Genomic DNA, 16,670 nt, shown 5'->3' with positions numbered 1-16,670 from the left:
GTAGCCCAGCAGTTTTAGCTGCACCTGCTGTTATGAGGTAATGGGGTTACCATCTTTGCAGGTCTTCTTTGCCCATTGGATGCACCTCCCTGCCAAGGTCAAACATCCCCCCTTTAACCCTCTCTGCAGCCTCTCCAATCCAGTCCCCCACCTCTCTTACTCCCCTTCCTGGGGCCTACCAGCCTGGTCCTGGCAAGATCCCAGGCATAGCTTGAAGTCTGGCTTCATTGCAGCACACTTCCCTCAGCCTGTGGTCCCGGCAGTGACCACCACTCAAACCTGGTGGTGCTAGTATTGCAGAGCTGCCAGCCATCCAATTGGCTGGTAGCTCTCTTAAGATGCAATTTCCGCCTGAGATAGGGGCGCAAGTCTCATGTTAAGCCAATTAACACTGCTCCCAGCTATTGTCAGCTGTCATAAAAAAAACCCATATGGTTAGCCAATATCCTTTAGGGAAGGAAATCTGCCATTCTTACCTGGTCTGGCTTACATGTGACTCCAGATCCACAGTAATGTGGTTGACTCTGAAATGACCTAGCAAACCACTCAGCTCAAGGGCAATTAAGGATGGGCAACAAATGCCTGCTTTTCCAGTAATGCTCACATCTTATGAAAGAATGAAGGAAAAAAATAGAAATATCTTCCCAGTTCATACTCTAGCGAAACCATTTCTTAATCTTTCATTGTGACTATCAGATCACCCCTCAGCTTCCTCTTCTCCAAAACAAAAGTGTTCACTCTTTGCTGATAGTTAATACTCTTTTGATTAGTATAAAGGTGCTATATAAATATAAGTTGTTGCTGTCAATGACAAAGATACTAAGCATGTGCCATCGACAGTGTAATGCCAAAGTAAAACTCATTTTTTACTTTTCATATAGATCAGTGTTGCCTGGCAGCAGGAATGAGTTAATAAGATGTGCGATATCCTTCTCTATCAGGGTCTCTGTGACCTTCACCTCCAATTCTCCAGGGGATCATGGATCTTTGCTTCTTCACTAGATGGAAGTGCTGAACACATGCAGATGGAAGAAAAGCAGTTTTAATGAGGCACAGAGCCAGGCTCACAGTCAGTGTATCTGGGCCATAAGCCATATCAGGATTGTACTCAATAACACACACAATTAGGCCTGCTTCAGCAGGCTCCATTCCAAATAGTGCTGAGCAAGGCAGCTAAAGTCAAATGAATGCTCTTGTTTAATGTACATTGAGGCTGAGAGTTGGTAGCAAATTGTTATAGAATTACATAAGAGAGAGTGAAGAAGAGGAAGAGAGTCTGTTATTGAGGTTTTATCTTGGGATTCATTATCTTCTTACTACAGAAGAGATCTTGCTGGAAGCAACGGTTTGTTGTTGAAAATACATTTATTTACATACTAACTATTTACAAAGCTTAAGTAAGGCCACAACATAGCTGGAGCTACTCTCTAAGGCACCTCTCTGTCATCTTCTCATAGTGAGTGACATTACTATGACATAGCTCCTTACACACATGCTCAGTAGTTATCATTACTTTACTCCACATCTCCCCCGCGTCTTTATCCCCATACTATTATACAGACATTCCCTTATAACCTCCACCCTGAGTCTCTTCTCTTAAAGGGAAAGTCCCTTTGGTGGTTTCACTAGTCTTCCTGAACGAATGAGGAACTCCTTTTGAGGTAGCTAGGAACCCTATTGCTCTGAGGTCCGTTTTTGGGGGGTTGTCACTCCTGGTTGCCTCATTTGTAGTTCTAGAGGTGTGATGCTTTCTTGAAATTCAGGGTACTCTGACCATGCTATTAATGATATTCTACCCATTAAGATTAGGGCAAATCTGATACTTTACTGTCTCTTGACCAATTACAATCTTGGCTGCTGTAGCTTCTCAATTTACTGTTCCTGCATGGTTCTAGTCTCTGATCCTCTCTCCCCTTCCAACAATTGGAAGGTCTTGAGCCCTATGCCTCTGGTTAAATGTATGAGATTGACTCTCTCGGTAGGCTTCTTCCTTCTTCCTAGCTTGATGATGGTCTTCCACCCTGAATGTTTGGCAGTGAGGTGTGGGACAGGAAATTAAGTTTGGTCTTTTGCTTGCTGCCCATCAGAAGCTCACAGGGACAAATCCAATATATAATGATGTCAAGTGTAACTAAATAGGGCGAGCTCAAAGTCATCATTCTTCTTCAAGAGGTCCTTGACAGGGTGCACTCCTCGCTCAGCTTTTCCGTTAGACTGTGGGTATTTTGGGGAGCTTGTAGCATGTACAAATACATGTGACTTTGCAAAAGATTGAAAGCAATTGTTGGCAAATGGTGGTCTGTTATCGGAGATGACAACATCAGGAATGTGTAGAAAACATTTTCTTTGAGGTGATAATAATGGCTTCAGAGGAGAGGCCATGTAGCTTCTGCACCTCTATCTGAAGGGAATAATAGTCTCCCACTATAAGAAATATTTTCCCTTTATAGTCAAACAAATCCAGGCCAAGGTGTTCCCAAAAGGGAAGAAGGGCAGAAGTGGATCATTCTGCTCCTGCCTGTAGATGGCACAGGTGTCACAGCTGGAGACCATCTGTTCAGTAGAGTGTGAAACCCCTGGCCACGATACAGACTGCTGTGCCCTGGCTTGACACCTGGTTATGGCAGGATGCCCTTGGTGCATCTTCTGGAGGACTTCCAGGTGGAGGGTTTGTTGTACCACCAGTTTTGCAGCGTATACCAGGAGGTCATCTATGATGCTGAAGTGGTTCTGCTGTTTGAAATATTGTCTCAAGGCAGGATTTCTTGGGGATGTACTGTGTCTGAGGAGTTCATTCACCTGGGCTAAGTGAGGCAGGAATTTGCCTGGTTGGTTGACCATGTTCATAAAACTTTGTAGCTCCCTAACATTTCTAATTGGGAGGAATTCCTTTATTGCCATTCTCTTGTGGGCCTGTGGTAATCCCAGTTGCTTGTATAATGTGCCCTAGGAACTTTATCATGCGCCTAGAAAACTCACATTTGTCTTTGAGTATCAAGCCAGCCTTTTGTAGGGTGGGTAAGACTTGTATGAGGAACTGAGACCTCATACTATTTATTTTTATAAAATATATGTGGAAATGCTCAATGCTATTTCTACAATTTTAAAACTGAACAAAGACCTTTAAAGTGGTTGAACCTTTGTCTGTCTGTGACCTCCAAACAAAAGAAGCTACCTGGCAGTTTCAGGAAAACTCACACCTCATTATCTCTGAGAAGCCACTATTGACCACCTTTGGACTGTACAGCCCAAGTTACAAGAGAGTAATACAAAGGCCATCTGCATTTAATAGCAGATTTGCCAGAAGGAGCTGGATCTTCTGCTAAGACAAAGGCCTCCCAACCTTCCTTTCAATTCCTAATGGTTGAGACATTTAACAGTCTTCGGAATCCAGACAATGGATAAACATCCTTTGTCAAAGATGGTGGGGTCATGTGAAAAGTGTCTCTGGTTTGTGGAACAAATAATATTGCCTTGCTGAACTGCATTGATCAGTCTGTTGTTTACTTCCTGGCTAGCAGCTTCACAGAAAGAGAGCTCTGGGCCAGGTTGGACAGATGGCCCCTTCTACACTGCTTCTGCTGGAAATTCTGTACCACTGCCTACAAGACTTATTCATTTCTGTGTGCCTATCTCATCGTGTGAAGTCAATACCACCGGAAGAGTGAATTATCCAGCATCGGTTTTCAACCCACTGACCTCCGTGAAGGAAGACCTCATTGGCTTTGATTCTGGACTCTGGAACCTATGTGAAACAACGTGTGGGATTTCCAGCCCTGCCCGCTGCCTGGATCATCCAGTCCTACCGAAAGTCAATGGACTTTCGGCTGGCCCATCATACACCCCACAGCGGACCTACCATAGCCGGGCCAGAATATCTTGGCCAATATTTATTTTTTATGTGATCTCTGTACTGTAAACCCTTCTCTTCTCTATCATTCTTTTTACTGTCTGAGTGTGGAGGTGATTCTGCGACCCTCCTTTCATGTTTTGAGTGTGTCCAAATAAACCAACCCTTTGAGTTCAGCCTATTTCGAGTTTGCTGTGGAGTTATTAATAGAAAATTGGATCACACAAATAGCAAAGATATATTTAAGGCTTCCACTCTGTGGTCAGGGTCATATCATAGAGACAGAGCCATGAAACTTCAAAAGCATTTGATGCTTTGTCAGCCTTCAGGAGCACAGAATAACAGTTGCTGAAGAGATGGGGGCCAGCCCCACCTTAAATGTGCTGAGAGCACACAGAGAGAATGAGAGAACTATGTGACGCCTGCCCACTACATTCTGGCAGCAATGACAAGCACCACCAAGGTGCAGGCATCAATAATGTTTCCAGGGAGTGTGAGGCCAGGCCATTACTTTGGTCTGAAGGCTGCACAGAGAACAGGGAAGAGGCTCTGGACTGAGACACCTGCCTTTATCTTGTGCAGAAATGTTTCACATTTGAGTGACAGAAACACTGCTCATCAGAACAGGGAGCCATAGGCAGCGAGACATTCTTGGGACTTCATTGACAATAGTGAACAGTATGTACAAGTGACTAACACCCATGCCCAGGCTGTGCAACTAATTCTCCTTAACTTTCCTAACCCTGCTGCTACATCTTGGTGCTCCCCAACACAGCAGAGGTGGAGGTAGCCTGCTGACTGCGATGCCCTATCTATGATGACCTTGACTGGCGGCCTCTGGAGGGCAGAGACCTGGAGGGCCCCAGCCTGCTTTTGGGGTCCTGCTGTGTGGCAGTGGCACCCTCCTCAGCCTGTGGAGCTGGAGTTGTTGAGGTCACAGGAAGAGGGGTTTTGGACGGGTCAGACAACTTGGAGTCACATGGGTGGATGACCCAGGAGTGTGCACCTGCTGATCGTCCTCCCTATGGGTACCTGAGGGCCCCAGGCTGACTCCTTGAGGATAAGGGGTATCTGGAGTTAGATCAAGCTGCCCAGCACCCCTCTCATATTCACACTGTTGAAGGGCAACTATGGCATCAGCGATGGGGTTGAGCCCAGGCAAAAATGTAGGAGCAATGCTCTGGGCTAAGGTCTCCATGGCGGCCGCCATCCTGCCAGTGTTGACCTCAGTGCATTTCAATACCGGTGCTATGCTGACAGACGGACTCTTCCATTGTGCTTTGCAATCTAAGGAATGCAGCAGACATCCCTTTCTGTTGTTCCTGAGCTTGTCTTTGCAGCTCCAACAACTGTGAACTGACCGAGTTCAGGGGCTCAACATCTGACTCAGACTCAGCAAATTTCTGGCCTCCAGCAGTCCCCCGAGTGCCAGACACCAGGGAGGTCCTTGCCACTGTCTGTTGTGGATGAGACAGTACGATGTGTTCACCAGATTGTGATCCTGAGGCTACTCTAAAGCTAGGTCCCACCAAGGTGTGCGTCTCTGCACTGCTGGAGGGTGTGGGTAAGCGCTGGGACAGGACTTCAGGGTGAGTGCCTTCAGATTCCTCTTCAAAGGTTTCTTTGGGACTTGATTGGAGGCCCTGGGTCATGGACTCCATTGGCTGTTTCCCAGACGCCTGTGAAAGCAAGGAGAGATAATTAGTGCATGGCAGTGGCCTGTGAAACAGGACACATCACTCACAGCATGGTTGTCTGATGGATGTTGCACTGCTGGACCCTCACTTGGTTGAGTACCGTTGACCTCACCGTCAGCACAGGAATGGTCTAGATCTTCGCCGACCAGCTGGTTGGCTCTATTTTCAAAGTTCGTGAGGACCTTGATTTCAGGCATTCCTCCACCAGCTGCGGCCTCCGACCTCTATCTCTTTTTGTGTGCCAGCTTGTCCTGCATGAATACAAATGGAGAAAGTGTAAGCAGGATGCCTGGCAGTCCAGATGATAAGCATGCCTGACATGTGTGGGTGGTGAGTGGAGCCATGGATGGGATGAGGACAATGACGGTGTGTGTGAGAGAGTGAATGGTGGTGTCCTTGAACTGGCAGTGAGTGAGGGCCCTGCGGTTGTGTGATGGGTTTGTGAGTGTGTGAATTGAGAAGAGTGACTTACGCTGGCGGAATGGAGGAGATCATCCATCCTCTTGCGGCATTGGGTGGCTGTCATCTTTTGAAGGGTGTTGGCACTCACCACAGCTGCCACCGCCTCTCTAGCCGGATTAGTGAGGTTGCTGCCCATCCAGGGCGGGGGTAGAGGATATCCCGGCAGGACACCATGGCATCCAAAAGAAGGTGTTCCAGTGACAGGCCGTTGAACCAGGGCAGGGGTGGGGGAGGTGGGGGGAGCTGCAGTGTTTTTTCCTTTCAGGGCCTTGTCTCCTTTGCAGCAGTTGTGGTTTGGCAGCACTGGGGTGTTTGCACGAGGCTGGAGGTTAAATATGGCACCTGGTATGGTGCAGCGGCAAGGTGATGGCGAGTGGGTGAATGACAGCCCACCCGCCATGGAAGCAGTGTGTTTCCCAGGAGTGCAAAACAATGTGGCGGGTTTTGGGACGACACGGCATGAAAACCACATTCGCGGCCAGCGGGGAGGACATCGTTTTACCCGCTCGCTACCGCACTTAGTACAAATCTGGGAAAATTCCGCCCTCTATCTTTGTATTTCAGTATCTAGCTGGCCTTGAACCTTTAACTTCATCCCTCTGGACTTTGGAGTTGCATAGAGCACAGATATAGTGTCATTTTATTCAGCCATGAAACTCTGTCATATGACTCTGAGCCACCAGCCCTTGTGTCTAGCTTGAATTTAGTCAGGTGCCCATTTACATCAATGTCAGCATTCCGATACTGGCTTTAATTTTCATTTATTTCTCTTAGGAAGGTGCTTTCCAGGTTGTCAAAGTCTTGAATTTCTTGAATGGAGGTTCCTTTAACAGATTTTTCCTTCTGTCTTTTAAACACAGATTTCCTGGCAAGGCAGACCACTTTAGTATTTCTTGCTGCTGCAGCAAAACTTTTGAGGGATAGCAACATGACATCACTACAGGGGAAATGTGTCATGCGATCCAGTCTTTGTTTCACTTTTGCTTCTGAGCAGAACAAACATACACACACACACACACACACACAGCTCTGCTGCTGATGTCTTCAAATTTTCTACCGATGTATAACTGTTCTTATGTGCCTAGTCTAAATAGATGAACACACGACATGCTTATCCAATTCCTTACGAGTGATTGTCCCATTTATATCATTATAACAACATGACATGGTACTCAGCGGTGCTCAAACAGTGTGGGAGCAAGATTAATTACAGGTACAACATGATGAAAGCCTTAGATTGTGCTACATCGCATGAGAAGAACCTTGATGTTCTGGTCAGATCGCAACAGAGTCACAGCTTCAGAGAGTGTTGAAATCACAGCGTGATGACTGAGCAGAAAGGCTTTGAAGACAGTGTTGAAATAGTGCTCAAGTAAAGAGCTGGTGAGGAGACGGATCTCTCTGGTGCTGAGATTGCGGTCTATCACTTCAGAGAGTGAGACAGTGCGCCGAGAGGAACGACACTGGGTTAGCTCACTCAGGGAAGTGGGACAGATTGATAGCCAGCAGGTGGGAGTCAAACAAAAAAAAAACAAAGCTGTCATAGAAATCGGGCCACAGAGGGTTGCAATAATAACAGGCGGAGTTTCAGAAAAGCGCAAGAAAGCGCTTACAGTGACACTCATCCCGGGTACTACCGGAGAAAGAAGGTCAAAGGATTACTGTCAGAATGTCCACAAGTTTACCCAGTTTGAATTGGGATGCAGCTGACCTACTAACTGAATTCAAAATGCTTAAATAGATTTGGTTTCTTGATTCAGGTGTGGTCTGAACCACACAAGCAAGCGATAAAAAAAAATCACCTGGCAATTGGGAATGAAGATCTACATAAGCTGAACACATCAGGATTAATAGCAGAACAGCTAAAGGATCTCCAAAAGATATGGACTGTATTGGAAGACTGGTTCAGAATCAGGTTAAACTTCCATATTCATCAACGAGAGTTCATGACATTTTGACAACAATCTACAGAATCCATAGGCCACTTTGTCAGCTGATGCAGAGAAAAGGGTACATAATGTGATTTTTCAAATGCAGAGGTAGCAGACACAGTTGAGTTGCTGACCACCTCCACTCCCATGGCAGCATTCCAGAAAGATCTGCTAGACAAGCCCAAAACACATAGCATCAAAGAGCTACTCAGAGTGGGCATGAGTACAAGGTCTACCACAGGTCAACAGAGGTTACAGGTCTTACGTACAACTCCAATTGTTGCTGCACTCACTAGCACAAACAAACCTAGCAAGACATGTGGAGGGTGTGGGCTTCTGCATGTACCAAGGAAATGCCCAGCTTTCCATCAATTCTGCAAGGCATGTGGCAGAAAGGGCCAGTGGCAGCAGCAATGCACTAGAGCACAGGCTGATGCAGCTACAAAGAGCAGTGTACTGATCCAAACAGACTGTACACAATGGGTAACTTTAAGCAAGGAATAAGGTTGACCATCCGGTATCCCATCAGAAACATATACATGAGATGCTTGACAAACCAGAAAATAACAATGGTGTGCACAATGAGACAAAGAGTGGCGGACATGTTTCACACTGTCAATCTTGTGGAAAACATAAATGCCATCTCACTGTCCACTGTGTTTTTGCCAAGATTCAAATTATCTGTCCTAAGAAAGTTGTCATCTATTCATTGTTGGCCAAGATTAACACAGGGCAAGTGTCAAAATGCTACCTCTGTGAATTCTCCAAAAAATGTATCCACAGACATAGAAGGCCATGGTAAAACCTACTGCTGTTAAACTTTCAGCATACAACGGTTCACTTATTCCATGTGCAGGGTCCATTGTCCTGGAGTGCAATACAATAAGTGCTCCTGGGTATCACTGATGTTCCACACCATGGACACTAAAGGCCCAGTGATTGCAGGTCTACTGGTATGCCATGACTTCGTGCTAGTGACAATCCATGGAATCAGTCTGACATCACACAGCAGATTAACCTCAAAAACTATTCCTAGCCCCTCATTTCAAGATCTAACATCGAAATATCCAGAATGTTTCAAGAAAATTGGCAGTGTCAAGGGAGATGCAATATGACACTTTCAGGAAAACACAAGTCCATAATTTGATCCACCACATAACTGCAAGACAAATTGAAGGTCAAAGTAGACAAAATGGAGAAAGACTGAATCATCAGAAGAGTACAAGAGCACACAGATTGGTGCAGCTCAGTTACATATATCATAAGATCATTGATTGAGTATGACACAATCCACAACATTTAAAAACAGCTTTGAAATGTTGTCCTTACAAAATACCCACATTAGAAGAGTTAAATCCAAGATTTGTAGGTGCAAAACTTTTCTTGAAGCTCACTGCCAATCAAGGTTACTAGTCAGTACATCTTGTGCAGAAGTACCAAGAGCTTGTAGCATTTTGTACCCCATTCAGACAATGCTGTTTGTGATGACTTCTTTTCAGGCTGTTATCCATGATCTCATTCTAGCTCACATGGACAGCATTACATGCGCTCTGCCAGAATGCTTCTATATCATCAATGACATTGCTGTTGTGGGAAGAACAAAGCAAGAACATGACCATAATCTGCACTTATTGATGCAAGTGGCACATAATGAAAGATTGGTGTTCAACAGTCTGAAGTGTGCCATCCATGAGCAGCAGATCAATTTCTTCAGTTTTATTTATTCTAGCGCTGGCATATGTTCCGATTCAAGTTAAATATAGGAAATTAAAGCCATGCCAGCTTTTCAAGATAAGGGTGATCTTCAAATGTGTCTAAGTTTCTTTAATTTCTTTTCTCCATAAGTTCCCAACTTTGTTCAAAAATTGTCCTTGTTAAGAGAATCCTTGAGATAGGATGTGCCTTTCCTGTTGTACGAATACCACCAATACCTCTTTGAGACTCTGAAACAGTCATTATCAGAAGCATCGATTGCAATTTTACGATCTGACAGACAACTACCCTGGAGATAGATGCCTCACAGAAAGGTTTGAGAATATGCCTACCACAAAAAGGCAAACCAATAGCAATTGCTTCAAAATCTCTGTCTGTTATGCAATCCAATTACTCTAACATTGAAAGGGAAACATTAGCTTTAATGTTTGGAACCATGCATTTTCATACCTATCTACTTGGCAAAAGATTTGTGGTAGAGACCGACCACAAGGCACTGGAGATGATTTGGCAAAAACCATTGACCAGTGCACCACCAAGATTGCAATGCCTCAAGATAAAGATTCAAGGTTATGACTGTGAGGTTAGGTACAATCCAGCTAACTTGATGGTCACACTGGATACACTGAGCAGATTGCCCAACCTGGTGACAACATATCCTTGGATCTATGAGTTCTCTTCATTGTCACTGAATTTGAAGATGTTCTCCAAATTGATCTGGTACATTTTGTGCAATACGAATGCCAGCAGTTAAAAGATGAAACATCAAAATATTCCATTCTGCAAAACTGTGGAAAACCATCATCGAAAGATGGCTTGATTCAATTCAGCATGCTCACAAATACGTGAGACATTTGGCCTGTGAGGATGAATTAGACATCTCCCGGGGGAGTCATTTTTAAAGGCAGGCAGGTCATCATACCAGAATCTTGGCATCCTGATATTCTTCAACAACTTCATCACTCATATGTGGACATAGATCACAGGAGAAGATTCGTAATATTGGCTGAGTATGAACAATGATATTGACATCATTGTCAAGAAGTGCAAGGCATGTCAAGAGGCTATGCTAAGTCAGCAAAAAGAACCATTGATTCCACATTAAGTTCCTACCAATCCTTGGTTCAAAATTGTATACAACCTCTTTCATGTCCATGGCACTGACTTCCTTATCATCGTTGACTACTTTACCAAGTACCACATTTATCTGACGATTGCATAATACGTCAAACACAACAGTCATGCACACTCAAAGTGTTATTTTCAGTTTATTTGCTGTGCCTAGAGAGATCATAATGGATAACAGTCTGCAATTTATTGGTAAGTTATTTCAGGATGTGAGAAGTAGAATTTCGGTCAATCTACTTCTTCTCCTCATTACTCTATAACTAGCAATCTAGCTGAATGAATGATGCAGACAGTGAAATCCCTGATTCTCAATTGTAGACAAACCAAGCAAGATCTACACATTTCAATGTTACATCTGAGAGCATAACCTTTAAGTACAACTATTCCATCACCAGCAGAGCTCATGTTTGGCAGAGCAGTACATACCAATTTACCTACTCTTACCCAATCTACTCTCTTAGGAACTAGTGAAGGATTTTTAAAACTGCAAGAGAAGATGACGAACGTACGTGATAAAAGTGCAACTGCAGAATTACCAGGTTTAGAGTTGGGATAACAAGTTCATATCCAGAATCCCACAGAAAGTACATGGAAACCAGCTAAGCTGACAAGGATTTGTTCAAAACCGAGGTCCTATGAAGTCATTATGCATAAAGGCGCCATGGTGCGGTTTAACCGAGGACAAATCAGATCCATTACAGCTCCTCAACCATCCTATTGCATCTAGGACAAAATCCCAAATGCTATCAGGAACAACATCCAAGAATGACAACCCCACAGATCACTGTGAGCAATTGAAGAAACCTCCAGAAATGGTTACCATTCCATGATCTGGGCATACCAGCAGATTACCCCTACACTTCAGAGACCCATAGATTCATCAGCCCTATAGACGTATGTCAAAGTAACTAAACATGAACATCTTTTGTAAATAGTTTACTTCTTTTGAAAGGGGAAGGTATCTTTAGAAAGAAAGGGTGATGTTGTAATATCCTTTAAGGGATATCAGCATGGTATCACTAGAGGGGAGATGTGTTATGAGATCAGTCTTAGTTTTGCTTTTGCCTTTGAGCAGAGCACACACGCACTCAACTCTGCTGCTGATGTCTTCAAGCTTTCTACCTATGCATAGCTATTCTAATGTCCCTACTCTAAATAAATGCAAACCCAACATGTCTACCAAATCCCTTATGAGTGATATTTATAACAATATGACATCTGCCTGTGGACCTACTTCCTGTCACAGCAGGGACATTGGAAAATGGTGGTTACTGCCTTTTTAGGGCATTTCCCTGTTTGCTGTCTTGCTATACATTCAGTTTTACAACCTACAAATTGAACAACTTCATTGGGCTGTTCTTGGGGAATTTCCCTTGCATCTCTGACAAAAGCCGTATTCTGCCTCCAATCTTCAACCTGTCTGACCAGCTGTAAAGCTTTACTTAAATTTGAATCTCCCTGATATTGTAAGATGTCTGAGAGATTCTCATCTAAAATGCCAATGACTATTCTGATTAGGTCGTCTTTTAGTGTTTTGTACTCTCAATTTTTGGCTAGTTGGTGAAATTCATTAATGAATGAGTTGAACACTTCTTCCTGCTTTTGACTGCGCTGATTAAATTTCGCCTCTCTATGACAATATTTTTACAAAGACTGAAGTATGAGTCAAAGGCTCCAATGGCATCCTTGTAGGAGACTGTCTCTTCGTTCACCGCCTACCTGGCCGGCACATCATTTGCTATGCTCCCAGCAGTGTATAACAAAGTGCTAACTTGATCTTTGTTCTCCTTACTTTCAGTACCTGGGGCATTGCAGTATTGGGTATGCTATATTATGGGAGTTGGTATTTGCCAGGCTGTTCAAAACCCAAAGTGAAGCTTGGTCACGCTATCACAATGGTTTCGCAATTTGTATTTATTATGAGAAGGTACAAGTCAGAAGTAAAGATTCCACTACCGCTTTTGGAGATTTTAAATATTAAGTTAAAACATTTATTAACAGAAGAAAATAAAATTTAAACCTGCAAGATTACAGTTACTCAGTTAAACTTTGGGCGGAATCGTCCCAGATTTGCACCAAGTGCGGTAACAGGTGGGTAAAATACAATAGCTGCTTTTCACGCCTTATCATCCTAAGCCCATCACATTAACTATGCATTCCTGGGGAACACGCTGTTTCCATGGCGGGTAGGCTCTCATTCGCTTGCCACTCCATCAGCTTGCCGCTTCATTGCAGCTACACGCACACTACTCAGCGCTTCCAGCCCAGGACTGCTGTACAGAAGACAGGATGGCCCCGAAAGGCAAAAAGACTGCAACCCCCACCTGCTTCAGTGACGCATCCTTAGAGCACCTTTTGGATGTTGTGGAGGGCCAACGTGATGTCCTCTACCCCAAGTCTGGCTGCAGGATAGGCAGCTATATCACCAGTCCAGCATGGAAGGTGGTGGCAGTGGTGGTCAGCGCCAATGCCCTGCCAAAGAGGACAGCCATCCAGTGCCACTACAGGGTGAATGGTCTCATCTGTTCGGCCAGGGTAACTCACTCTTCTCATCACTCTCAATTCACACAGTCACAAACCCATCACACATCCACAGGGACCTCACACCTCAAGAAACAAAACCACTAACTCTCACACACACACCCTGACATCTCCATCAGGCTCATATCCTCTTGAGCTTGCATCTTCATCTTGTCCATGGCTCAGCTCACCACACAAACATTCCACGCAGTGCCATGTGTCCTGCTCACACTCTCTCCATCTGTTCTCCTGCAGGGGAAGCTGGCTCACATCAGCACGGAGAGGTCCCAGACCCCAGGAGTGTGCCAGGAGTGAGGGCATGGACTGTGCCTGCGGTGACAGCGAGGTCAGCAGGGAACACCCTCGTGAGGACGCTGCACCGCATCATCCCTCTCTCAACGCAACTGTGAGTGCTCTCTCTCCTGTTTTTGACTCTGCTGATGCACTAATTATCTCTACTTTGGTTCACAGGGAGCTCTGCCAAGTGACCGACACCCTCAACCAGCCAGTTCCTCAGCTCCATGCAGGTCCTCACCTCCAGCCAAGAGGACAACTCCTCCGTTGAAGAGCTGGAAATAAGCAGCCTGGGAGACCCGTCATTATCCACACCCCCCACCAGCGCAGAGACACACATCTCGGTGGGACCTTGATCTAGGGCAGGCTCAGGTTCACAATCTGGTGGTCACTGCACAGTCACATGTCCAGAGTAGCAGGGACAGGTTCAGCTGAGCTCCCCAGCACTTGGAGGACTGCTGGGGATCAGGCATCTGAGGTCTGAGTCAGATGACGAGCCTTTGGATTCGGTCTTCCAACTCATCCTGGAGAGTCAGCAGAGGGTGTGGGAACACCATGCAGAGCTGTTGGAAGCACTCAGCAGAGTGGTACACGAGCTGGAGGCGTACTTCCGCCTGCTCTATGATGAAGTGTGTGTACAGAGGTCTCCATGGGGAAGATGGTGGACACCATGGAGACCCTGGTCCAGCAGAACGCGGACGTATATACAGACCTGCACTCCATCATGGGAGACATGGATGAGTTCCTGCAGTGGCAACATGAGAGCGAAAAGGGGCACATCTACGTCCCTCCAGGTGCTTCTTCCCCTCAAGGAGTCAGGCCGGGTCTCCCGGCCACCCGAAGCGAGGAGAAGCGGCAGCTGGACACCCCTGGTTAATCCACTCAGGAATCTCAGAGGCTGTCCTCTCCCTCCAAACCCCTTTACCTGTGAGCCTCTCAACCTCATCCTCTGCCATCGCAGAGGGAGCCATTGGCCAATGTGTGATTCTGGACAGAGAAGTGTGTGTGTGGCAGGGCTTTTCAGAGCCGCGTGCACAGACCCTTCCTGTATAACACTCAGCTCAATGTCTTGAGCATTTTCAATGCTGGCTGCTGGGGTTCACTTTCAGTTGTCCATCTGAGCTGAGCTGCCTCTTCGCCCACCCAATGCTCACACTCCCATGCAGCACCTGATCTCACCCACCGCGTCTGTCGTTTCACTTTTGGTTTGGACAGCATGGTCTGGGTTCACTTTTTCATGCAGTCCCCCATCTTTTCCCCTCCCCCAGTCACATGTTTCCTTTCCCCCATCGCAATTGACCCCACTGGCATCACCTTCGGCACCCCACCCCCCCCCACCGTGACTTACTAGCCACAACCCTTTTCCTTCGGGGACGTCTAGGTGAACGTGTGCATTCCCTTCCTTCCCGAAAACCCGACCCCCATCACATTAACCTCCCTGACCTCCTCATTCCCACCCCCGTAGGGGCCGTGTTTGTCTCCGAGTCCCCACCAACCACCCTCGCCTTCCCTTTCACTGCTACCATCGAACACTCAACCTCCCACCCTACCGCCTCACTCTGCCCTCGGTCATTCTCACCATTCCCTCATCCCACGCCTACCCTCAGTTCACTCCCCAAGAGGCAGTCATGGACTCATCAGAGCCTCCTCTTTTATCTTCACCCGGATATCCCCCCCAACCTTCCCCCCCACCGGAACCCGTTCTCCGCCCCCCCAGACTTCCCCGCCCCGGACTCCACCCTGACTAAGTTCTTCCCCTTTCCTGACTCCTCCGGACACCCTAATTTCTTCCTCCAACCTTACTTCTTCCTCCATCTTTAGTCCTTCCCCCCTCCTGACTCCTTCCTCCACCCTACTTCTCCCTCCAGCCTTACTCCTTCATCTCTCCGCACTCCTTGCCCCCTCCAACCTCCTTCCCCTACATTTTCCACCACCCCCTTACAGCTACCTCCTTAGTTTCTGTCTTCTCCCATTACCCCCTCCTCCCCTTGTACTCCCTCGCCCCACAACCTCCCCCCAGACACCTTCATTCATTCCTTCCCAACCTCACCTCATCCTGAAACCTTCATTCCCCGCCCTCCCAAACTCACCCCATCCTGAAATTTCCATTCCCCCTCTTCCAGCCTCATCCCATCCTGATACCTTCATTCCCCTCCTCCCAACCTTACGTCATCCTGATGCCTCTTCTTCTCCCAGTCAATCCTAGGCCTTCCCCTCCAATCCCCCGGTACCTTTTCCTCTCCCAAACACAGCTGGACATTCCTCTCCACCCCCTCGACCATCATTGTTGTGAGCAGACCCTCAGTGGTGACTTTCCAACTTCCGTGGGATGTGTCGCAGCAGACCCATGTCCATGAGAATCCACCCAGAATGCCGTGGACATTCCTCCAGTATGTCATTGCTGTTGGGCTCCAGCATCTTCTACCCGTGGATGTCCGCAATGTGAGTAAGGCTCTGGCAGTAATCCTGACTTCTGCATGTCACGTTTGTCAATACGTGCTCTGCACCAGCAATGCAATCACATCGACAGGGGTGGGGTGGGATGGGGGGGTGGTGTGGGGAGGCAGGATGAGTTTGGCAGGCCGGCCTTATAACGAAGTGCAGGTGTATTAACGATCAGGTTCCCAACATCTGATGGCCCATGATCAGCGGGCTGAGCAGATGATCGTAAACTGATTTCATGACGTCGTGAAACAAACTTTTAGCCTTCTCGCCATACTGTCCACTCACACTGCTGAGCATGTCCAATGCCAGTGGGCACGGATGATTCCACCCTTACTCTTATAACATTTCTTAAAAGATTTCTATTCAGCCAGATTCACAAATAAACACCCTTTTTCTGGCAACAGTTCCAATAGATTCTTAGGCCAGGATTTTACGGCCCTTCCGTGCTGTGGGATATTACAGTCCCGCTGAACTGAATGGAGATTTAAATGGCTCGCCACATCTGCTGGGAGGAGACACACTGCAGCAAGGCTGTAAAATCTTGGCCTTGACCTGCAAAACATCCAGTAATATTACTGCAAGGCAACCACTGTTGCTCTTGGACAGGCATTTAACAAGCTTTTCTCTCCA

This window comes from Carcharodon carcharias, chromosome 5 (genome assembly GCF_017639515.1).
Source record: "Carcharodon carcharias isolate sCarCar2 chromosome 5, sCarCar2.pri, whole genome shotgun sequence".
Lineage (NCBI taxonomy): Eukaryota > Metazoa > Chordata > Chondrichthyes > Lamniformes > Lamnidae > Carcharodon > Carcharodon carcharias.
The sequence above is the reverse complement of the archived record's forward strand: the minus strand, read 5'-3'. Positions refer to the sequence as shown.